Genomic DNA, 24291 nt, shown 5'->3' with positions numbered 1-24291 from the left:
AGGTACAGCATTCAGCTCTGCTACCACAAATATGATTGCCTTAAAGAAGACTGAAATTGTGTCCTGTGCAGGCCTGACTGTTTTCACTTCATACAAGTTTCTTCTCTGCTGTTGCAAATGGATGACGAGTTTCCTTCCTTTGGTGTGGCAGGGTAAGTGCATATGTGTGGACATGTGTCTGCATGGGATCCCTTTTCTGTAGGCACATATGCTCTGCTTGTTTTGTATGGTGGTTTCCTCCAAATGGAAACATGTCTGGGAGGCTGTGGGAAGTCTCATGAACTGCAATGTTTGGGAGAACAGAAAATAGGAAGATTTTTTTTGAGGGCCTAGGTACCTATGTGAAAAGGAGTACACAACTGTTAGGTGTGGAAACTGGGAAACCCAACTTCACAGAGAAGCGATGTTCGGATGATCAAACTACTTGTAAACTGGAAAGCGTTCCAGGGTTATTAGTAGCTTTTGTGACCATCAGCCTTGTTGAGGTGGACTTTAGTCACTTGTGTTCTTTTAAGTATCTCCTCACCCATGTTGCTGTTAGTAGCTCCCGTAAAAACTCACCGGTTCACCAAGTCTGACTTTGGTGCAGTGGTAAAAGTCTCCCACATCATTCTTCAGGCCATATATACACAATTTTGTTCTTTAGATAGGGCCTCTCATTGCTCTGGAACCCTGCCTTCATGGAGGCATGACCGCAAGGGATCTGCCCATCTTTCCCTCACTAGCCCTGGGCCCATATTTTTAAAAAGATTTGTTTCTTTTATGTGTATGAATGTTCTGTAAACTGTTTCGTGCACTGTATGCATGCCCGGATGTTGGAGAGGAGGGTATCAGAGTTATAGTGAGTTATGAGCCACCATGTGCTCTGTACTGCTGAAGCATCTCTCCAGCCCCATGGGCAGCGTTTCTTTGTGTGTGTCTCCAAGTGCGTGTCCAGTCCAGAGGTAGCGGGACCTGGAAGAATGGAACCAATAAACGAGGCAGACTAGAGTCTCATGCAGTAGCTAACTTTATTCGGAGCATCAAACCATTTACGCTGTAAGGGTTAAGAAGGGTCACATGAGTAAAGTTCTCATGAGTTGAAAATGTTTGCAGTCACAACTACAAGCCACATGTGACAGAAACCATGTTTTTCCATAGATGCATATAAAGGATAGTTTAACCATTTAATTGGATAACAGCGGCAAGTACTAATAAGTAATCTAATGTAAACTCAGCCCTATCTGCTACACCTGGGAGGAGCCTAAAAGCACATTCCAAGAACAATTAGTTTTCTTGGAGTGTTCTCACTAGCACTCAGAATTCCCCTCACATGACTGAATTCCTGGACCCTGTTCAGACGTAAGTATGTGTGTGCGTGCGTGTGTGAGTGCATGTGTGTACATGTGTGTGTGTTTGCATGAATGCATGCATGTGCACATGGAGGTCAGAGATTGATTTTGAGTTTCTTCAGTATCAGATTTTTTGAGATGGAATCACACACTGAGTAAGGAGGTCATGATTCACTTAGTCTGGCCAGCGCACCCCAAAGCTTTTGTTGTTCTGTTTCTCCAAGGGTAGGATTACAAGTTAACCCTCCAGGAGTTTTAGGTGGACTTTGGGGATTGAATTTAGATCCTCATGCTTATTGCATAAGAACTTTGCAGATTGAGACCTCGCCATAGTTTCCTGGCCCAGACTTTTGCACTAGGGTTCTGAGGAGAGCATTAAGTTCCTTGTTCTTGCAGTGCAGTCATTTTATGGCCTTTATCACTTCAGCAACTCAGCCACCCAGTCCTCAGAATTTGCTCCTTTTTGAAGGCTATCCGGTGTTCCGCTGTGTATATATCCACACTTTCCTTTGTTTAACCATCAGCTTTAATTTTGCCATTTTTATAATGCTTATGTCAGTATTGGCCTGTATTCCTTCCCTTCCAGTTACCACATATCATATCATTGACATATGAAAAATGCCAGGCTGGGGGCATAGCTCAGTGGCACAATTTCTACCTGGCATGTGCCTAGATTCAGATTTTATTCATAAAAAGCACAATGAAAATGGGATTTACATACATACAATGTAGTAATCTTTTCCTTTATTTTAGTTTTTTTTAAAAATAACATAATTAGTAAGGTAAGTTCTAATTTCCCTATAATCTGCATGAGTTCTCTACTCCAGAAATTCTCCAACACTCCAAATCTGTGTCTGATTTTTTTTTCTCAAACTCTTCAGCTACCTGATCTTCACCTATCCAGAGGAGTTTTGATTTGATGGAGCCCCTTAGATTGGTGTATGCACTTATTCCTTTTACGGTAAGGTCAAAACAAATTCTTACAATGACAAGTAAGCTATAATTTTCTGACTCTGTTTACATCTAGCATTTTTACATTGCTTGCCTTACGTAACAGTGAATCTGTTCATGCTGTTCATTATTGTATGCTTTGGACTGTAGTGCTAAGATGGTCTTTCTAAGTTAAGAAAAAGTGATCTGCCATTATGGATTTCTTTAGTCGTTTGTGCTCAAAGTGAAGAGAACAAAATACCTGTTTTGTATTAGAATCCCCTGTGAGTTTCTATTTCCTGTAGAACTCATAGTTGTACTTAACCTATCATCAGGAACAAAGGGTGTCATCTATTTTCTGGTAATAAACTATATGTAAAGAAAGAATAGAAAGACTAGATGGCCAAGAAACCATATTAGGAGTTAGTATTTAGAAAGCCATGCAGGGAGTTTTGTTTTCAGCCCTGCTAAAGATCGCCTTAGCATAAAAAAGAAAATCACTGTAAGGCATCAAAAGCAGATCAGAAGTATTGCTGTGGCCAACCTTCATTTAAAGCCACATTTTAGAGACGGCTCTTAATAGTCTCATGGAAAATGGCAGATAATTACATCTGCCTTTTATACTCTCTTGCCAACCTGAAAAGGGTCAGAACAAATTATCAGAAAATCCATTAAGCTGCCTTCTTTTTAGGCTGCCTTCCAGATCATTGTCCAGGCAAGTTATAAAATAAAGGAAAGCCCAGATCAAACAGACACACAACAAATAAAAGCAAAGAAATCCACGGAACCCTGCACAGTGTTACAGTAGACTGAGCACTCAGAAGGAGCAGGTCTCATGCACTACCTAATAGTTCAGTGAGTTCACCCAGTTCAGTGAGGCGCATGTGGTGCTGATGTGTAAAATATTAAATAAAAGAAACGAGACAGCATAAAAAGAGAAAAGCCAGGTAATCAACAAAACAATAAAGCCAAAGCAATTAAAGGGCTGCAGTGGCATAGGCCTGTTGTCTCAGTACACGGACTACCTGTTTCAAGTCCAACCTAGGCTAAAGAGGGAATTTTAGGGTTGCTAGAGGTACACAGTGAGTTGCTAGACAGCAACTACTCTCCTTCTCCCAATTCACATGCTTACTTAGGGACAGAGTGGCTAATCAGTTCCAGAATCTGTGATCTAATATGTCTGTGCTTAAAGGTTTGCAGTGGAAATCTGGTAGTAACCTGAAGAGGCTTCTGCTTAAATAGGAATCTTGCCGTTTACGTTGTCCCAATTGTAATCTCATTAAAGAGAGGCAATCGGAACACAAAGAGTAAGAATAAATAAGTTATTGTTAATATAACTTATTATATTGGATGGTAATTAACTGGATGGTAATTCTCTTGTTCTACCCAGATCTCAAGCATGGTAACAAGGATAGTGACCTTAAGGACTGCCATCCAGCATTTGGTAGGTGGAAGCATCAGTTCTTGGGTACCTAATTTGCTAACCCTACAAGTGCTATATAGCTCTTAAGTGGTCAAAGAAAGTGGGATTCTTTGTCCCTTGGTTGCAGCTGGCATAATTAAAACATTCAAATAAGCATATGTGTTGGGATTCCTCTGTCTTTAAAGAAATGATGTGTGTGATCTTGTGCATGCCATGGTATACAGGTAGAGGTGAAAGGACAGCTCACTGGACTTGATTTCTTTTTCCTTTCATCATGAGTCTTGGGGATCAAAATTAGGTTGTCAGGTTGAGCCACATCACGGGTCTTCTGCAGAATCTACTGAAGTTCTTTTATAGGTCCGCTATGTTGGGGTTCCTTAACCTGTAACTCAGACCTATGTCATAGCTCTTGACAGACGGTCTGTTTCCTTTGGCTGTAAGTTTTTCACAGCCCTTTGGAACTACCCTGGTGACTAGGACTTGCCTTTCTGGGTTTTGACAGGCCTTTGTTTCTTCAGCATTAACTCTTCATCCTGTCTTATTTCTTATTCTGCAGCCTTACTGCCTGACCGGGCCACTCTGGTGCTCTTCCCCTTCGCCGCCCTCAGCTGTTAACAGCTAGCCATCCTTCTTGGCCTAACATCTTTCACTTGGATGCATTTGTCCATCACTCTCTTGCTGCTTTGCGTTATCAGCTCAGCCTGCACTATTAAATATAGGTAAGAAGAGACCACTTCAGAGAAGTTGTTTGTTGGGCCTGATGTTACGACATCATAAGAAAGCATAGGAGAATTTATCTTAAGCTTTCAACCTTCCTAATGCTGAGACCCTTTCATACAGTTACTCATGTTGTGGTGACCCCAACCATAAAATTATTTTCATGACTAATTTGCTACTGTTTGGATTGGAATGTAAATATGTAAATATGCGGACTATCTAATATGTGGCCCCAAAGGGGTTGGGACCCACAGGTTTGGAACTGCTGGTGGAAGCTGACTCAGTGAGACCAAGCAACCTGTTTCCACATACAGAGCCGTTGCTGCTCAGTTTGGACCATTCATAGCCAGAACTTAAAACTAGGGACAGAAAGAAGTCCCCTTTCTTCATATTTGTGTGTACTTCAGTTTTGCAAAGAACTCATTTCATATCAGGGAATTGTGTACCTAACAGAAAATTTTAATTCGGAATTACACAACCTAGTGCTTTACAAACCAGAAAATCAGTACTATTGCAAGCATTCTAAGTCAGTGATTCTCAAATTCTCCATGTTTCTACAAAGCCAGTTAAAGCATCGGCCACTGGGTTCCCTACAGACAGAAAGGCTAATACTACTAAGTTTAGGATCATACTAAGAAATATTATCTAAACCAACAGGAGCTAAGCTATTTGTTTTCTTGATATTCAGTTTCTTGAGTTTTTAATGTATTTTGGATATTAGCCCACTGTCAGATGTGGAGTTGGCGGTGATCTTTTCCTATTCTAGAGGCTGCTGTTTTGTCCTATTGAAGGTGTCCTTTGCCTTATAGAAGCTTTGCAGTTTCATGAGGTCCCATTTAATTAAGTGCTGATGTTCGTTCCTGTGCTAGTGATGTTCTGTTCAGGAAGTTGTCTCTGTTCAGGGCTATTCCCCACTTTCTTTTCTATTGGATTTTCTTTATCTGTTTTTATGTTGAGGCCTTTGATCCATTGGAGGTAGGCTTTGTGAATGGTGTATAAGTATGGATCTGTTTGCATTCTTACATATTTTGACATCTAGTTAGACCATCGCCATTTGTTGAAGATGATGCTGTCTTTTTTCAGTGTGTATTTCTGGCATCATTCTAAAAAGAAATATCAGGTGTCTATAAGTGTGTGGATTTATTTCCGAGTCTTCAGTTCGATTCACAATGGCTATGCTTAAAGGATGTAATTTACAACAAGGTTTAAAGATTAAGTAGGCTTTAAAATGAAATAACAAGTTCCTTTGGGTTTTTGAGACAGGGTCTTGTGTAGCCTAGGGTGGCTAGTAGCTCCATATATGGCTGAAAAAATCCTTGACTTCTTATTCTTGTCTCTCCACTGCACCACCAGTTAAAAATATATGAGCTTCCTTTATTATACAACTTTTCTGTTGTTAATGAAATGGTAAGGTTGCTATAGTACATTATTTTTATTTAAGGATTATAAAAGAGTGCTATATAGTAAAGCTCAAGACTACAAGAATTTATTTATTGTTTTTAACAATAAATCTTTATTTGGATGACTTTAGGAAAAACTACAGAGAGAATTCTCTGTGGACTATTTTGTCTTTAGCAGTTGTGTTGAAATTTCTTGGCTCTCATTCAGCAGGAAAGGCAAACTAGGTCCTAGGGTAAGGCCTTCATTCCTTTTGAAAAAGATTTTATGTGCATAGATGTTTCGTGTGTATGGTTGTATACCCTGTGCATGCCTTGTTCCCCTGGAAGCTGGAATTGGGAGTCAGTGCCCTTATAACTGAAGTTACAGACAGTTGGGATCCACTGTGTGGATACTAGGAATTGAATGTAGAGTCCCTGGAAGGTCAATAAGTGCTTTTAGCCACTGAGTCATCTCTCTAGCCCCTTCTTTGCCTTTTTGTGTCCCTATAATTTCCATGGCTTTTTATCCTGTGTCAGACTCAAGTGACCAAACTGGTCTTTCTCCTAGTACCAAGCAGAAGGATTCTTGCCCTGGATCATTTCATTGATAAGTCTGGCACTTCTTGGGGCTCCTTAGTAAAGGATATCTGTGTGGATGGGTAAGCACATTGCCAGCAGTCAGACCTAAGTGAAATTATCCCAGAGAAAAAGACAGACAGATTTTGTTGTATACTGAATAGAAAACTTTATTTACTTTCATTTATATATATATATCTCCATGAATGTTAATATCTCCAGATTTGCTATGTTAGTGAGGTTCAATTTAATGTTATGTTACACATATACAGTGTGGAATTGTCAATGTGGGCAGTGAGATTCATCCCAGATACTTGATTATGGTACTAAAAACTATTTTAGGGGCATTCAAAGGAGCCATATATGCATAAACTGCCCAGATATATGAGTTCAAGGACTATGCAATGTTTAAAAGCTAGGAATAAAATTAAATGAGAAAAATATGAGCTAGTTTTCTTATTTTACTGAAAGGAATTCCTATTCCAGATGTAATTGTTAAAGTGCTTTATCAGTTGTACTATTTGGGTCTCACAGCAGCAAGTGCTAATAGAATTAAATTCAAGGTCACAACCAGCAAGGCTTTAGGTGACCAGTTGATTTGTTGTTTTTACGAACCTTGTTTGAGCTGTCCTTGGGGAACAGGGCATTATTTCTGCAGGCAGCGTATATTCCCTCACTGTGCTGAAGTTTCTTATTCTCAGGTTCTGGGAGGAAATGCTGCTTTCCTCGTCATATCCATACTTTCCCCTGACTTTTAAGCTTGTCAGAATGATTCAGTCAAGCAAATTAATATAACCATTATCTGACATATTTAGTTTATCTAATACGAACAGTAGAAATGTACTCACAGTAATTTTCAAAGCTCAATACTCTCTTATTACCATAGTGATTTTATTGATAAGAGATTTCAAAAACCTTGCCTCTGGGGCTGGAGAGATGGCTCAGCAGTTAGAACTCTGATGCTCTTGCAGAGGACCCAGGTTCGATTTTCCAGCTCCAATAAGGGAGCTTATAACTGTCTGTAATTCCTCCTGCAGGGGATCCAGCGCCCTCTTCTGGTCTTTGCAGGTACCAGGTACACATGTGGTGTACAGACTTATAGGCAGTCAAGGAACACACACACACACACACACACACACACATACAACACACACACAATAATTAAGTGAAACTAATTTTTAAAAATCATTTCACCTATCTAATTGAAACCTTTCATAGTTTGACTACCACCTCTCTACCACCCCACTCCCAACTTCTACTTCCCAGTCATCACCGTTCTAATTTCTGTCTGTGACTGTAATGGATTTAGATTTCACAGAGGTGAAAACATGCAGTATTTGCATTTCCCTAAAAGCCTGGCTTGTTTCGCTTTGTATAGGAAGAATCTGTAAGTGTTATACATTGCATCATGTCCTTTTTGCTTTGAGACACAGTCCCACTATATATATAGTCCTGAAATGATCTGGAATTGGCTATAGACACCAGGTTTGCCTATAACTCACAGATAGCCTTCTGCCTCTGCTTCCCAAGTGCTGGGATTTAAATACTGCACTACCACACCCTGCTGTGTCTCAGCTCTAGAAGCAGAAACTTTGAGTTTAAAACGAATAGAAAGTTTTATAGCACTGTGTTTCAGGCTCTTTAATTAATTAAAATTTTTAAATGTAAAAAAATTACATTTAATTTTAAAAAACATACAAGCGGGAGAGTATTTAACAATTACTAAAATGTTGTTGGGGGTTAAGTGAAAAATGAGTGTGTAAGCGCTGTTCCATTGTGTACAGCTCCTAGATTAGCTCTAATCATTTATTGTTTACTCTCAGAATTTATATTCTGTGAGACAGTACTATCATTTTCATGAATTATAATTTCTAGTTCAGTCCATTGCTACTTTTCTTGTTAGCACATTAGAGGTATATATTTTTAGTATGCCCATGCTCCAGAAGAGGAAGCAATGGAATAGTAGGCTTCAAAGGTTTGATCAAGATGTCCTGGTTCTGCTACAAAAATAAGTGGACAGTCCAACCTAGAAATTCTGGCCCTGTGCTTCAGACATGCGGGGAGAGTTAGGTATGAGACACAAAAATGGGAAACAGAGAGTAGAAATTTAAAGATTCAAGATGGGGGCTGGAGAGATGGCTCAGCGGTTAAGAGCACCCGACTGCTCTTCCAGAGGTCATCAGTTCAATTCCCAGCAAGAGAAATGCTTTCTGTAAGGCGCTTTCTGGTGATGCTTTCTGTGGTTCGTGCGTTGTTCAAGTACACATCCCTGAGTATAAAGATTCAAGATGAACACATCAGAAATGGCACATTAAAAGTCAGGGTTGGTCCAGCTGCTTAAATGAATCACAATAAACTGCTCTATAAGAAAATTAATTCTCACATCAGAATGATTGGTAAGCTTCCAAATCAACCTAGAACACAAATTGGGAGAAAGGTTCAACAGATGATAAAGGGACAGGCCCAGTTCTTGTTTTAACATAAAAGATTCCAAGTACAAGAACAGGTTGGCCAATGCCTTGGCCCTATAGCCAATTGCAGGCCATTTCAGTGCCCTGGAACTCCCAGGGATCAAGCCCTGACTAGAGTTTGGAGATGGCTGGAGAATCGGGAGGTGGCTCTCTCAAGCTGTGTCTGAAGCAAACTTCCAGCTACGCCTCTGGAAGGGATCAGAGGCTACAACAGACAAGACCAGGCAGGAGATCAGAGGCCTTTTTTTTCCCTCTCAAGGGGAGATTGAGAAGGGACCACTGAATAGAGGAAGTAAGAGATGGGCCTAACTCTTGACAATCATTGATGATGTTCCTGAGGGGGACCCATCACTGTTTTTGGTGCTTGGATACAAAGCACCACTCAGTTGTTCTTGATGAAAGAAGGTGACACAGTGTTGAAGGGAGCATTGAGATTCTGGAGAAGTTTGTTGTTGGTGCCCAGAGTCCATACTCTGGGGATCCCGTTGGGATGAATTTTATGCAGTGTTTTAGGCCACTGGTTCAAGATTTCCACTACTGGTGGGAAGAGTCTTCTGAGTGCCAAGCCTATGCTAAGTGTTGCATTTGAGGCTCTGGATGAGCAGAGGAAGTAAAGATTTATTTTTTCTCCCTTTCCAGCCTGCTAGTTGCCATCTAATTTCCAGCTCAGGAACTGACAAAGTTTAGAGGGTGATCTGTTTTCTGACCTACTGCAGACACCAAACTGCCCCAGGAATGGGTCTGAGTGGACTCGTTGGTGTGGTGCTTTAAGATACTTCAAGGAGGGTTTGGGAAGTTAGCTTGTTATAGAAATACTATACCTTCACAGTGAGAAATGTCACCCTGCACACTTAAGAGATTAAGGGAAAAGCTCTTTCCAGAAGAATCCCAGCCAGGTGTTGCTAATGCCTAAAGAGGAGGAGGCCTTCAGTAAAGGAATGTGCTAACTTACACCTTAGGCATATTCAATTCACAGTCTCTGCAATCCTTAAATTTCCTTCAGGTCCAGGCCCCAATTTACACTTTGAACAATTTAAGAGGCAGGAGCCTGAAAGTCTGGCCACTTAGGCAGATGTGTGACTTACACAGCAAAGACTTTGCCAGAGTTAATTTTAAGTATGCTGGAGTTCTTCCTGAATAGTTGTTATCTGCGTTGGGTCACCTTGACCACCTGCCTGAATCTAGCTTTTCCTGATAAGACCCCAAGGGACTTAATTAAAGCCCATGACTTGATTGATGTGACCCTGCAGCAGTGCAGGCACAGCTCAAAATAGATCCTGGTGAAGATAGTTGCTTGAGGGAGGGACCTAATGTCCGGTCAGTCCTATTCTCAAACAGACCTGGTGAGCACACTACTCATCTCTGAGGTATTTTGGAGGAATCCCTCCCCGAGCTAAGTTCTGCTTTCTCTGGTTTAAGGTCTCCTAAGAAAATTGGTTAGTGAGGCCTTTATAACACTGGCTCTATTACTTTGAATTTCTTCTGCATCAGTCTCCTGGATAAGAATTGTTGGTGTGCACGAGATCTGTCAGACACTGGATCACCAACCAGGCAGCATACACCAGCTGAGATGAGGTCCCCAACACATATACAGCACTGGACTCCCTGGTCTGGGTTCAGTCAGAGAAGATGCACCTAACCCTCAAGAGTCCAGAGTGAAGAGCAGGACATTCTAAATCCTCCTCTGGCGTCCTACTCCAATACAGAGTTTTTAAAAGATTCTGAAGATAAACCCCATTCATGTAGAGATGGGGTATCTCAAACGAGACGTTGTTCTCTTGAGATGGGGTGTCTCAGTAAACTTGGGGTAGGCTAGCTGGCATCAAGTATCCATGGATCTTTCTGTTGGGTGCTAGGGTTTTGAACTAGGGTCCTCATTTTTTTGTTTTTTATTTATTTGTTTGTTTATTTTTACACTCCAGATTTTTTTCCCTTCCCGTTTCAACACCCCCCCCAGGATCCCACCTCCCATACTAACCTTTCCCACCCACCCACCTCCAAGAGGATGTCCCAACTCCCACCCCACCAGACCTCTCCACTCCCTGGAGCCTCCAGTCTTTTGAGGGTTAGGTGCATCTCCTCTGACTAAACCTAGACCCTGCAGTCCTCTGCTGTATATGTGTTGGGGGCCTCATCTCAGCTGGTGTATGCTGCCTGGTTGGTGATCCAGTGTCTGAGAGATCTTGTGCACACCAACAATTCTTTTTTTTTTTTCCCGGAGCTGGGGACCGAACCCAGGGCCTTGTGCTTGCTAGGCAAGCACTCTACCACTGAGCTAAATCCCCAACCCCCACACCAACAATTCTTTTTTTTTCTTTTTCTTGGAGCTGGGGACCGAACCCAGGGCCTTGTGGTTGCTAGGCAAGCACTCTACCACTGAGCTAAATCCCCAACCCCCACACCAACAATTCTTTTTTTTTCTTTTTCTTGGAGCTGGGGACCGAACCCAGGGCCTTGTGGTTGCTAAGCAAGCACTCTACCACTGAGCTAAATCCCCAACCCCCACACCAACAATTCTTAAACCAGAGAAAGCAGAACTTAGCTCAGGGAGGGATTCCTCCAAAATACCTCAGAGATGAGTAGTGTGCTCACCAGGTCTGTTTGAGAAAAGCTAGGATGAACAGTTCTTTTAATCAGGACTGACCGGACATTAGGTCCGTCCCCCAAGCACCTATCTTCACCAGGATCTATCTTGAGCTGTGCCTGCACTACTGCAGGGTCACAGCAATCAAGTCATGGGCTTTAATTAGTTCCCCTCTGGGCAGGAAGAACTGGGTCCTGGAAGTAGGGAGGGTGGAGGGCCTGGCCGGAAGAAAGATTAAAGGCCCTGGTTGGTAAAAGAGTTTCACAGAGCTGCCAAGTTTCAAACATTTCTAAGGCATGAATCAGACCACAGGTCGATGTCAAGGTCTAAGTAGTGTCAATACATAGGCCTGATGAAAAGCTGAAGCACAAGCTGCTGCCAAGAGCTAAGGAATTCCTTGTTTCCTAGGTCCAAACAAAAGTAGGACTGCGTGCAAAGACCTCCGGTCTTTAACGCTAGTCACAGCAGTTCTTAGCTCGGCCACCAGATGGAGCGCTTCTCCCTAACAAGGGGAACTGGTTCTGAGCCATCTAGAGTTTCACTGCAAATCAAATTTCTCCCAAGTTTGCTTTATCTCCTGACATAGACAGTCTATGGAATTAGGTGTGCATTAGGCAGAAGACTAGTGTAGAGGGGAGAAATCAGCACCAGAGGAAATGGGAAATTCCTCACTGTGTCACAGGCTGATACAAAAGCAAGGTCCACCCCACGCTAAAACTGTCTTGACTGGGGCTGTGCCTTCAGAAGCCAGAGCAATCCCCAAGAATCCCTGTGTAGTTTCCTCAGTGCATCTGTGGAATGAGCAGAATAGCCATCAAGTTTCCCATAAAGGCAAGTGGGAAACACAGAAGAAAAGGAGTTCAACAACTTGCATTTAAAAGGACCAGTGGTCTTGCCACTGAAGGGAAATGAATATATCAGAAGAAGTGCTAATAATTGGAACTTACTATACCATGGTATGATAACACACAGCTTTTGGCCCAGAACTCCTGGGACTGAGGTAATAGATTTCGTGAACTCTGGAACAGACAGAGGAGATAATGGAATTCCCCCCATCAGGATCATTTATGAGCAATTCTTCACATGTCTATTGACCATATGTGTAGGTATGTCTTTCTTCAAGAAATGTCTATTGAAGTCTGTTCATTATTAAACTGTGTCATTTATTTCATTGCAACTGAGTTCTCTGTTTGAGATAGGGTTTCTCTGTGCAGCCCTGGCTATCCTGGAACTCGGTAGACCAGGTTAGACTCATACTCAGAGAGATCTACCTGGCTCTGCCTCCTGCATGCTGGGATTAAAAGCATGCACCAAGGCTATCCAGTGCAACCAAGTTCTTTATAGATTTTAGCACTAGCCTGTTATTTGATGTGTGGCTTGTAGATAGAAACTTCCTCATGACCTTGAGGTTGTCTCCTTACTCAGTGTTCTTGGTTGTGCACTCCTATTTGTTACTCTTTGTCTCCTAGTTGCTTTTTTGGTTAAATCCCCCATCGAATTCATTGTACAGACCAATGCCAATTTTTTCCCAGTATTTTTTTAGGTCTCTTTTTCAGTTTTTGGTGTTTTGTTTGACTGTAGAACAAAGATAATCTTCTTAAACAAAGGAGTTTTTTTTTTTCAAGTTTGCCTAAAACCATACACGTTTAAAATGACAAATTACCAATTTCTAATGAAAATCCCTATCTGAGTTATACTCAAGTGGTAGTCATTTACAACAGGGCTGTTGTTCCCACTTCTGATATCAAGAACATGAAAGGGATGTTTCTAATTTCTGGTAAGTTATGTCAAAAAATACATTTGTGACAATACCTGACAGAGAAAGATTAATTGTAAGATTAATTATCATCAGAAGTTATAGTCATTTTTTTAAACTCGGGGCGATAGACTCAGAAGTGCAATTGCAGCAGGTTTTTACCTCAGGTCCTCTTTCACAGACTAGCCTTAAAGAGGTTCTAGAAAGAGGCAACCCACAGTTACACCCACCAGTGAAACTCCCACCAACCTGTAAATGGTCCAGACACATTTCATTAACTATAGACTCCCACTAGGCTCCCTACCAGATCTCTCCCCAGATTACAAAACAAATAAAATTCAGCCTTCAGGACACAAAATAACAACAGAACATCCAAACTGGCCTAGATAGGTCTGGTTTGTTTTTGTCCAGAAGGTCAGGAAGATGTTAAGATTGAAGCCATGCTTTAAGAACTAAAAACCTTCCTAGAAAGGCTGGGTTGGAAGTGAAAAGTTTCTGTAGAAGAGCTCTAATAGTTATGAAACACTAGGAGAAAGACTTCTTTTCCTGTTTAGGTAACTGGAGGCTCCTGGGGCCTATGTCTAAATCTTCATGTGTATAGTTCCTGATTTTTTTGCTTCATGTTTTGAAAATGTTTTTTAGATGGCTTGTATTTAACTTAGGGTCTCATACCTGCTAGTTACGCACTCTACCACTGAGCTGTCTGAACCTCCAATTCTTCATTAATCTTCTCTGTAAGTTGTAACACAGCTAAGGACAAGGCAGGGACATAGAGAATTTCTCCTCAGCTTTGGCCAAAATTCTATATAAATTAATTTGCCTGTTTTATACAGATGGATTTTTGTATTAATAATATATACAAGCATTTGGGCCCAAAGCCAGGCCTTATAGCCGGAGAATCTATCAGTTGGATGGACAGTGTACTGGAGGCTTTAGAATTTCAGGATGCACAATAACCTCATTATTGAGCCAGTTATTATTGAGCCTTATTATTAAGCCAGTCAGTCAGTAGGACAGACAGACAGACACGCTCACGCGCTCACGCGCTCTCGCTCTCTCTCTCTCTCTCTCTCTCTCTCTCTCTCTCTCTCTCTCTCTCTCTCTCTCCCCTCTTGAAATGCCCATCGTGAGTGATCTCCTTGTTCCCCAGGTCCTGATTTCTCCTCTCTGCACTAATCCTCTGCCTTATGCACACCTATTCCAATACTGTCTGTGTGAGGAGGTAAAGCAAATTTGAGAGAATTTTTGACTTTGTAGCACTTTCACTTAAAATTGGCTATGAGGCAGGAATGATTGAGTCTTCTGGAAGGCATCTCAGAAGAACGTATCCTAAATTTTCTTTAGTCACAGGCTTATTTACTAGAAGTTACAAGGGTGTGTTTGCTTTCTTTTTAATCATTACTTGACAGGAAAATATCATATTTCCAATAAACTGTATGAAAATTTCATTCTCTTAATGTGGTAGAATTTAGATTGTAGGCATGCATGCATGTGTAACTCTCTCTCTGTGTCTGTCTGTCTTTCTCTGTCTATCTGTCTGCCCCGTGTGTGTGTGTGTGTGTGTGTGTGTGTGTGTGTGTGTGTGTGTGTGTGTGTTGGAGGCAAGATCTTTTCAATGTAGCCAGACTGACCTGTACTCACTGTATCCCTGATTCTGCCTCTCCAGTGCTGGAATTATACCACCATACTTGACTTCAGTTCACTTTTAAATTATTTTATAATTTCTATATGTCAATAGTTTTTGTGGGTGCCTCATTATTTCAGTTAATAAGAATAGTACATTTTTGGATTATTCAGTTAGTGAACACTCAAAGATATCAGCTAAAGACTACTACTCCAATAGCCCTGGTGATGATAAGCTACATAGTGTCCCTTGTCTCATTCATTGTAAAAGTTCATGTCAGTTTCTAAGCTTATAGAGATTTATAATTGTGCTTTCTTCTCTTCCAGGTAGATACCCAGTGCTGTCAACATGGAGTTTCCACAATGTGTAAGGTTTTCAAGTGTGACTAAGGAATGGAAGTATTGGGCTAAGGAATGGTAAAAGTCCACAAATATCAGTGTTTTCAACCATTATTTAATTGCTTTCTTAATTATTAGATTGTTTTGTGCGTGCGTGCGTGCGTGTGTGTGTGTGTGCGTGTGTGTTTGCGCTCACACTCACAGTATTGGGGATTGGTGCAGCCCATAGTTCCTGCTAGGAAAGTATGTCATTTACCAGTATTATCTGTTTGGGGAAGGTTATTATTCTGCCTTTTAGAAAGCACTTATGCATAGGCCTTATTCTGGTTAGGGTACAATCAATTGGTATATGAAATAGTAATCTTGCCATGTGAGGATGTTGAGTCCAAACTTCTTAGCAGTAGTCAGGATTTAAACTAATAAAGAATGCACAGTGTGGTTTCTTCTCATGTCTTGAGAATTATCTGAGGCTAAACTGTGTTCGTGAGCAGGGTATTGGATGAATACCATTGGCACCAAATAAGACCATGTGCTTTGCTCCTAACAGATAATTTCTTTGTCTGTGGCCATGGAAGCCATCCCTTAAACCCCATAGATAAACTATTTCCACCCTCAGTTATAAATATTATTTTTGATCCCTAGGAAACTCTGTAAGATATGAAGAAGAATATAATTAACTTAAATGCCTCATTTAACATTTCACTTAAAGGCTTTGTGCCCTTCCAGAATTTTCTAAATATGGTCAGAGTTCTCAGAATAAAATGTATAGACACTGAATGAAACAATGCTAAGTAGCCACCAGGGGGCGAAATTGTCTATGGATTTAAGCAGCACAGGCCAAAAAAAGGAGCCTCAGTTCAGCCTAGACGCCATGTTTATGTCTGTATCTGATTTTCTGTCAAGACTACAAAAAGGTCAAGTGGTGATTCTATTTCTCTTTATTCCCTTGGTTTTAGAATACTTCTGTTCCTGTCCAAGGCTGCTGTGGGAGCCATGCGGTGCTGTGCCTGCTGTGTCATTACCAGGTAGAAGAGAGAAATGATGCTGCGTTCTTCTAGCTCTTCCGCTGTTAGGATTCTAGTTCCCGCGTCTCTGATCACCTCTGGATTGGCCACCATAGGAGTGGACTTAAAGGATGAAGAGAAAGGCAAAACTAACATTTTTTTGAGACACCAGATACTCTAATTAGAAATACAGTATTATACCTTACCATAATTGCTATAAAAATATGAGACCCAGAAAGGTTAATTTGTTGTTTTGGCTATCACTTTAATTTAGCAATTATTATTAGGCATTGCCAGTATGATTACACTTATAACTGCCCTAGGTCGTCAGTCCTGTAGTCTTTTCAGGCAACTTGAAGGTAACATTCATTTTAGAGTACTTTCTTCTATACTGCTAGAAGATACAGACATTTCAAATGGCAATACTGATAGGAGACATAAAATCCAGAATATTATAATCAAATATCTGGCCAGTGTTCAGACTTAACTTGGTTGTGCCATTTAAAGAGAATTTGCAGTTGGTTTACTTAAATCATGATCCAGACAAGGTTCATACACTGGATTCACTTGCAGTGTGAACTATGAGGCATTTTATGTAAAGGAAATGAGAGTAAAATACTCAGTTGAATCAGGTAGTCCTCTTGTTTAGGAAGCTATAATATTTGTCCTTAAGGAACTCTGTCTTGGGTTTCTATAACGCTCTATAAGTATATCCATCGCAATCCTTGTATTATTAGTGTGTGTTTATGCATGAGTCCTCATTTAAATGAGTAACTTCATTTAAAGGCAAGTCACAGTTCATCTTCAACACTACACTTTTTGTACCTAGCGTAGTTACTGGTACATACAAGGAAGCAGCATACTTTTCTTGAACTTGGGGGTAGGAACCAGTGAAATCTTTATAGCATGGCTTTGCCATGATAAGGTTTTCCCTGGAGGTAGATAAAGGTTGCTAGTTGTTTTGGAACTATGGAAGAGTGTAAGCAGGGAGGAGCCTATTGCAGAGTTCACACTAACAAGATTGATGATCAGAACTGAACTAGGGTGATGACAGTGAATATTAAGGAAAGACCATGGGCTGGAGAGATGGCTCAGTGGTTAAGAGCACTGACTGCTCTTCCAGAGATCCTGAGTTCAATTCCCAGAGACCACATGGTGGCTCACAACCATCTTTCATGGGATCTGATGCCCTCTTCTGGCTGAACACAGCAACAGTGTACTCACATATATTAAAAATAAACAGAAATAGCTAGTCACATATATTTATTAAATAATAAATAAGAAAGAAAGAAAAGAAAGAAAGGAAGAGAGAAAGAAAGAAAGAAAAGATCAAGTGGAGAGTTACTGACAGGGCAGTTTGCACAATTTGGGAACTATTAACTATGTGGAGAATGGAAGCTCCATGCTTAGGTAATGGTGACAGCCCTTGAAGAATCCAAGCAAGACAGGGAAGCAGGTTTGGGGTAGGGAAAATCAGTTCAGTTTGGACCATGCTAAAGTTGACATGACTACTAGGAAGTTTTTAATCTATCAGAAATTGGGAGGTCAAAACTTAAAAGAGAAGTCAGGAGTGAAAATTGGGGCATCTATGGGGACATAGATGGGGCTTAAAATGATCCTCCATCATTCACAGATAGAATATGTAGTGGAACAGGAAGTGAGACTTAAGAAACCCTTACGTTTATCAAGTAAAAAGCCAAGAGGAAGATGGAAAAGGAGTAGTCATAGACATTGGAGAAAAACCAAGATACTGTGGTGTCATTGCATCCAAAGAAGAAGCTTCAGGAAAGAGCACACTAGGAGCATGGGGCACTTTACTGACAGTCAGGGAGGTGATGGTAAGGACAAGTCCTGTGTGGCTGACATATATACAGTGTTGTGGCAGGAGGTGAGCCTAGAGGTCCTGACCCAAAACAAGCTTGATTATGAGGTTAAAGGACTCTGGGCTATGTTTTGTAGGTAATGGAGAATCATCAGTGGTTTTCAGACACGGAGGACCTGATCAGAGCAAGGTTTTACAAAGGTTTTATATGCTGGGGTGGTATGGTAGATCCTATACAAGCATGGGACTGAAGACAGAAATCATCAAATGAAATGGAGGGACACTTAGGTTGTGGGCAGAGGCCCCATCTTTGAAGATCCTTAGCAGATAAAATTGGCAAGGCCTAAAAGCAATAGTGAACACTCAGTGTGCCATATCGTAATTATTAATAACTATGTGAATTATCTTGTCAAATCCTCACAACAAACTTAAGAGATAGATAAGCATCATTAATGTCATTTTGTTCTTGATAAAACAGGAACATAAGAGATAAAGACATTGATAAACAGAAGAGTAATTGGAAGAACTCTATATATGAAACTGGTGGTTCGGCTAACTGTTCCAGTAGCTCAAACCTATGGCCTTCCACAAGTACTCTTATTACTGACCTTATCTCCAGCCTCGTTTTATTTATTCTTTTATTTTTAGAAAAGATCTCACTGCCTACCATAGGCTGACCTTGAATATGTTCTGTAACCTAAGCAAGTCTTCAATTTGCTATCCTCCTGCCTCAGTCGTTCCAGTAGCTGGAATTACCAGCCTATGCTTCTAGGTCTGGCTGTGACATCCATTCCTTTTGCCTTGATTAGCTGTGGGAATCGAGAAGAATGTTATGAGGTAGCAGGCTTGGTATAAGTTGCCAAATATCCAAATCACAATGGGTGGAACAGGATGGAAATTATTCACATTTCTTAAGGGTTTACTGTCCCATCATCTCTACAATGTGATATTTGTTCTCAGGATACTAGAAACAACGGCAGCACGCACATTCACACTATAAGCAGCAAAATGCAGCATGGGAAAAGGAACAGCATGGGGGATAGCTAGCTGTTTCTGCTTTAAAAAAATTCAGGACTGTGATATTATCTAGAATATTGGCATGTAAGTGCCACCAATTAAAGTCGAAAACACAGGAAACCTGTTAGACGTGTGTGTACATGGGTAGAGGTAGGGGACAACTTGTGGAAGTCGGGTCTCCCCCTTTACCATTACAGTGTGTTCTCTCCTTCCACATTGCGGGTCCTGGAGATTGAAGTCCAGTGGTCAGCCTTGAGGCCATCCCTTTTCACCCTGAGCTATCTCTTAGACTTCAAATCAATTAAAGTTCCATTGTCTGTTGGACTACCATTTCTGTCCAGCCATGCAATTCTAGTGGTGTTTTCCAATCACTGTCTTGTCTCCCTAACCATAGTTGACTTGATTGGTTAATGCATGGCTTTGCCATCTAGGGCAGACAGTCATAATTCTTCTCTTTGATTGTCTTTTCCTTAATTGGAAAAAAATAGTGTGTTCTAGTCTCTCTCTCTCTCTCTCTCTCTCTCTCTCTCTCTCTCTCTCTCTCTCTCATTTATTTTTGTGTGGCCCAGCTATGGGGTGTGTGTTTGGAAATTTCTGGTGGCCTTTTGCACCATAGGAAGGAAACTTGTCTAAAAGAATGTCGTTTTCAGGCTGAGCAACTGAGAGCTTCCCATCGGTGTTCAAGTCTCCAGTCTTGCTTGCTCTTGAGTCCCATCCACCTAGGATGGATTACCTATGTTACCGTCAATAGATTTTTTTTCTTTTGCATTGAGTTTTTGTCACTTGCAATCAAGAAAGTTCTGATTAAAGCTCTACTGTAAAGGACAGTTCTGGACTCAGTGTAGATGTGTTTAGCACTTATGTGTCAGAAGGGTCATAATAAATAGAAACTAGAAGCAAGAAGACAATTTGCAGAACTATTACTAGTCTCTCTGAAAACTGACAACCACAAGCCACAACATTAGAGGCTTCTGTAGTCCTGGCTAGGTTTGCTGTGCCCTCTTCTAGATAGTTGAACAGCTGCCCGCATTTCAGGCTGGTCATCTTTAAATGGTTGTTTCCTATTCAGATGAGCATATTTCCCTCTGTGTCTTTTGGCATTGTTACAAAGCTGCTTAAAAATCCTTGTCTTCTAATCTGCCATGTTGGTCATCTTGGGATCAGCCTTTTTTAGTGCCTTTATATTCACAAGTCACAGTCTCCTGTTTCCCGTGTAAATCCAATCATTCAAGCTTGTCTTGTGGATCTAAGACTGTTTGAAATGGATACCCTTATGCCGTAGGAAGAGCATTGAGATTTGTTCGTGTTTTAGTAGGGAGTTAGTGAAGAACAACTGCAAATGAGTTTGCTTAGCTTTATCTGGGCTATTTAGAGATGGTACTATGTGTGCATAATTCAGAGGTCAGCAAGAAACTGGGCAGTTTCTATGCAGAATTTAGCTCCTCCATATCAGGCTCCCTCCATCCCAGGATTTTATTGTCAACGCTTTTCAGCTTGTAGGAAAACCCAGAACTCTGTCCTCCAGTCGTTACGTCAGTAAGGTCCAGTTTAAGTCACCAGTCAGGAATAAAATGCCTTAAAACTGGGGGTGTCATCTAGTTCTGACCTTTTCTATGAAATGCCACTTTTCTGTCACTTTTTTACTGCTTTGGGTTATTTGTCAATACTTGCATGTAGCTTTTTTTTTAGTCTTCTCCAGAGTATACAGTTGTTTTATCTGAACAAAGGCCAATTTCATAGGAGCTACTTGGGAAATCAAAGCCTCTGTGGGCTGGGTTACATAACTTGAGGCACACACAGCATGAATACTCTAGAGACATAGCAAAAATGTAAACCTAGTATGCTGACTGGTTCTATGTCAACTTGACCCTAAGCAAGAGTCATCAGAGAGGAAGAAGCTTCAATTGAGAAAATGACTCCATGAGATCCAGCTGTCAGGCATTTTCCTAGTTAGTGATAGATGGGGGAAGACCCAGCCCTGGGCTTGTGGCCATTTGTTCTCTAAGAAAGCAGGCTGAGCAAGCCATGGGGAACAAGTCAGTAAGTAGCACCCTCCAGGTGCTCAGCATCAGCTCCTACCTCCAGGTTCCTGCTCTGTTGGCTAGTTCTTGTCCTGACTTCCTTTGGTGTTGAACGACAATGGGGACGTGTAAGCCAAATAAACCCTTTTCTCCCCACTTGCTCTTTGGTCATAGTCTTTCATCACAACAGTAGCCACCCTAACTAAGACATCTGGGATCTGCATGTTTGATTCAGCTAATGTGACTTGATACAGACAGGGTTTATAACCATGTAAGGTAAAGGTGATACGTTCAGTTGGCATGCTTAGAGGAATGAGAAGCTTGATAATTGTCCACTAGGGGGCTCTCGTGAATTCAAATTGCCTCACCATAAACAGGTAAAATTCCACAGCAGGTAATCTAATACCTCTTCCATGAGTACGTTCAGGGATCAAGTATCCTCTACCCTAATATCTCTGATTTTCAAAAGCAATGTTAAATGAGCTCTAGTGAACTGTAATTTCTGTGCAGCTGTAGGTCAGATGGACAGAGCAAGCCTCTCACACAACCCTCTGCCAGATCTGGTGTCTATGATAGAAAGGAGGGGATAAATAGACAAGTTATTTAAAACCTTAACTAGGGATGAGTGACATAGCATATAGGGGAAGGGATGTTAAGAAGGAAACCCAAACTTCTCCTTTAGGCACACAGAAATATGGTAAATATACAATTAAAAAGATTAGAAAAAAACAAGTTTAAGGAAGGTGATGTTTCAGCTTTGGCCCTGTTTGAAATATCTGTGAGGCATCTAAGTAGATGCACAGGAATTTGGGAAACTGGGGAGATCTCTGGAATAGAAATCTACATTGAAGAATGCCCAGTAGAGAAGTGATAGATGAGGCTATGGATATGAATGAGATAGTCGGATAGAATGTGCCAAGTGAAAAGAGAATTGATGATACAGCCTGGTTAGAGGGCAGAGAATAATCAGAGGGTCAGTTTGGGAAATTGAAGTCACTATAAAAGGGGAATTAGAAAAGGTTGTATGTAGAAGTAAAGGAGACGTTCATCCCAGTGGTGTTCAGTAGGGTCTAATGCTGTAAAAGCAAGCATTGTACACAGAACATATCAGATCTAACAGCAAACAGTTTATCTTCATCTCACATTTGTAGTTGGAATGCAGTGTCCAAGAGCATGATCAGTTTGCAATGACTTACAGAGTTCATAGGGGTGGTAAACTGCTTAGAGGTGGTATCATGTAGCTCCTGTTAACCATTCTTCTCAGTAGCCATCCCCCCGTGTGGTCCCATGCTCTCAAGTTTAGTGCGTTCTGTAAGTAGTTTTAACTGATAGTATGTATGGAACTGATGCTACTTGTTTACAGATAAGTGTAGCTCACGCCCCTCATCAAAGAGCCTTTCAACCAGGTGTGGTGGTGCATTTCTTTAATCCCAGCACTGGGAGGCCAAGGCAGGTGGATCTCTACTAGACTAGGCCAGTCATGTCTACCTACTGAATTCCCGGCCAACTCCCATAACATAATGAGACCCAGTCTATACAGGCACATGTGTGTGCACATACACACAGATAAATAAACAAAAAGCTTCCATTTATAACAGATAGAGGTTAATATAGAGATACAGAAATCCCCAAGTGGTCAGATCGCAAAGACTAAGTGCCTGTGGGATGCCCAAGTCCAACTGATAGGTCTGGAATGGCACCCTACAGCCAAGGCTGAGGGAAAAATCCCAGAAGGGAAGGTAGGAAGTGAGAAGCACAGGACCGAAGTATCTGTGGTTTAATACTGTCCCATAGACATGTGGGCATGACAGAGGAAAATGTATCCATGAACTCTCAGCAGTGTCTGCCTGAACAAAACCAGCATGATGACAGCACCAGTTGACCTGCCACCACATGGTCCCAACTCCTACATCACAAGCGGCAAGTGGCCAGTGGCTGATAAGATAGGGTGAATGAGTTTCCTCTAGGGATGAACTTTCACAGAGGCTGTAACTAATAATTAAAGGAGAGGCTGTAGTTGAAGACGGGGAAGAGAGAGAGGAGAAAGAGAATACTCTTGCACGAAGTTCCCCCAAGACACTTAAAAAAACAATAGGTTGTAAGCCACCTCATACCTCTCACTGTAGCCTTTTGGTTCCATGAACAACCATATGAGAAGTCTGTCTTGCTAATCAGGATAAGTGGAGGATACTTGAGATGACATGGAAAAGGAGCACCCTGGTTAATCCCAGGTTTCTAGATCTGAACAGGCATGTGAAAGACACCATCTGGGCCCCTCCAGACCTATTACTGACCAGCTAGGTACCATGGAGTGGCCTAGTAGAAAAGAAGCAGAGTAAATTTAAACCACAAGGGAATGGCCTGATAGCAGCTGGGTGCTCCTATGCAATTGAAGGAATATTTTACTTGAATAGTACTTTGACATGATGTATTTATATTCTTATTCTAATTTTAAGGTACAGGTGTTTTGCCTAAATATACATTTGGGCAGCACATACATGCTTGGTACCTCTGAAGGCCAAAAGAGGGTGTCCTCTGGCACTGCACTTACAGATATTAGTGAGCCATCATGTGGGTGCTAGGAATCGGACCTGGGTCCTCTGCAAGAGGAGACCGTGCTTTTAACTGCTAACCCATCTCTCCAGCTCCTGAGGGGACTTTTTAAAAATAATACTGATAGATACATGGGACTGTGTACAATTAATAGGGGACTTTGCTATAATGATGGGATGTGCTTGGAAACGTGCATATACAGATAGGGAAAAGCTAGGAGGAAGAAAAATTGAGATGCAAAAGAGGAAGGAGATAGCTGATGTATAAGATATCTAAGAAGGGACGATGAGATCCAAACTCTGCTGATGGAACTGAGCTTTGTACTTTTTGGCCTATTTTTCCTTTGTTTTCTTCTTTGATATTTTCTTTATTTACATTTCAAATGTTATCCCCTTTCTGATTTCCCTTCTGGAATCCCCTATTGCTTCCCCTCTGATGCTGCCTCTATGAGAGTATTCCCCCACCTACCCACCCACTCCCTCCCATCTCCCCACCCTGGCTTTCCCCCACACCTGGGAATTGAGGCTTTACAGGGCCAAGGGCCTCACCTCTCATTGATGCCCAATAAGGCCATCCTCTGCTACATATGTGGCTGGAGCCATGGGTCCCTCTTTGGTTGGTGGTTTAGTCCCTGGGAGCTCTGGGGAGTCTGGTTAGTGGATATTGTTGTTCTTCCTATGGGGTTGCAAACCCCTTCAGCTTCTTCCATCATTTTTCTAACTCCTTAATTAGGTACCCTGTTCTC

The 24291-nt window shown here is 41.4% G+C and overlaps 1 long non-coding RNA gene across 6 annotated transcripts in view; it reads left to right on the top strand.

Moving 5' to 3' along the window:
- LOC108349241 (uncharacterized) overlaps positions 1 to 24291 on the top strand; it is a 48663-nt gene that overhangs the window by 9131 nt on the left and 15241 nt on the right. Inside the window, exons 2-7 of one of the 6 annotated variants that reach the window (XR_015646669.1) lie at positions 3 to 152; positions 2213 to 2292; positions 3652 to 3705; positions 4241 to 4403; positions 15118 to 15157; positions 16086 to 16154. This is a non-coding gene — a long non-coding RNA (uncharacterized LOC108349241). Of the gene's footprint in view, positions 1 to 2; positions 153 to 2212; positions 2293 to 3651; positions 3710 to 4240; positions 4404 to 15117; positions 15208 to 16085; positions 16155 to 24291 lie in introns of all 6 variants that reach the window. The other 5 variants (XR_015646667.1, XR_015646672.1, XR_015646670.1 and 2 more) reach the window with 5 other exon arrangements.

This window comes from Rattus norvegicus, chromosome X, assembly GCF_021556685.1.
Source record: "Rattus norvegicus strain SHRSP/BbbUtx chromosome X, alternate assembly SHRSP_T2T, whole genome shotgun sequence".
NCBI classification, from domain to species: Eukaryota; Metazoa; Chordata; class Mammalia; order Rodentia; family Muridae; genus Rattus; species Rattus norvegicus.
This window is presented reverse-complemented; position numbering and strand designations above follow the sequence as displayed.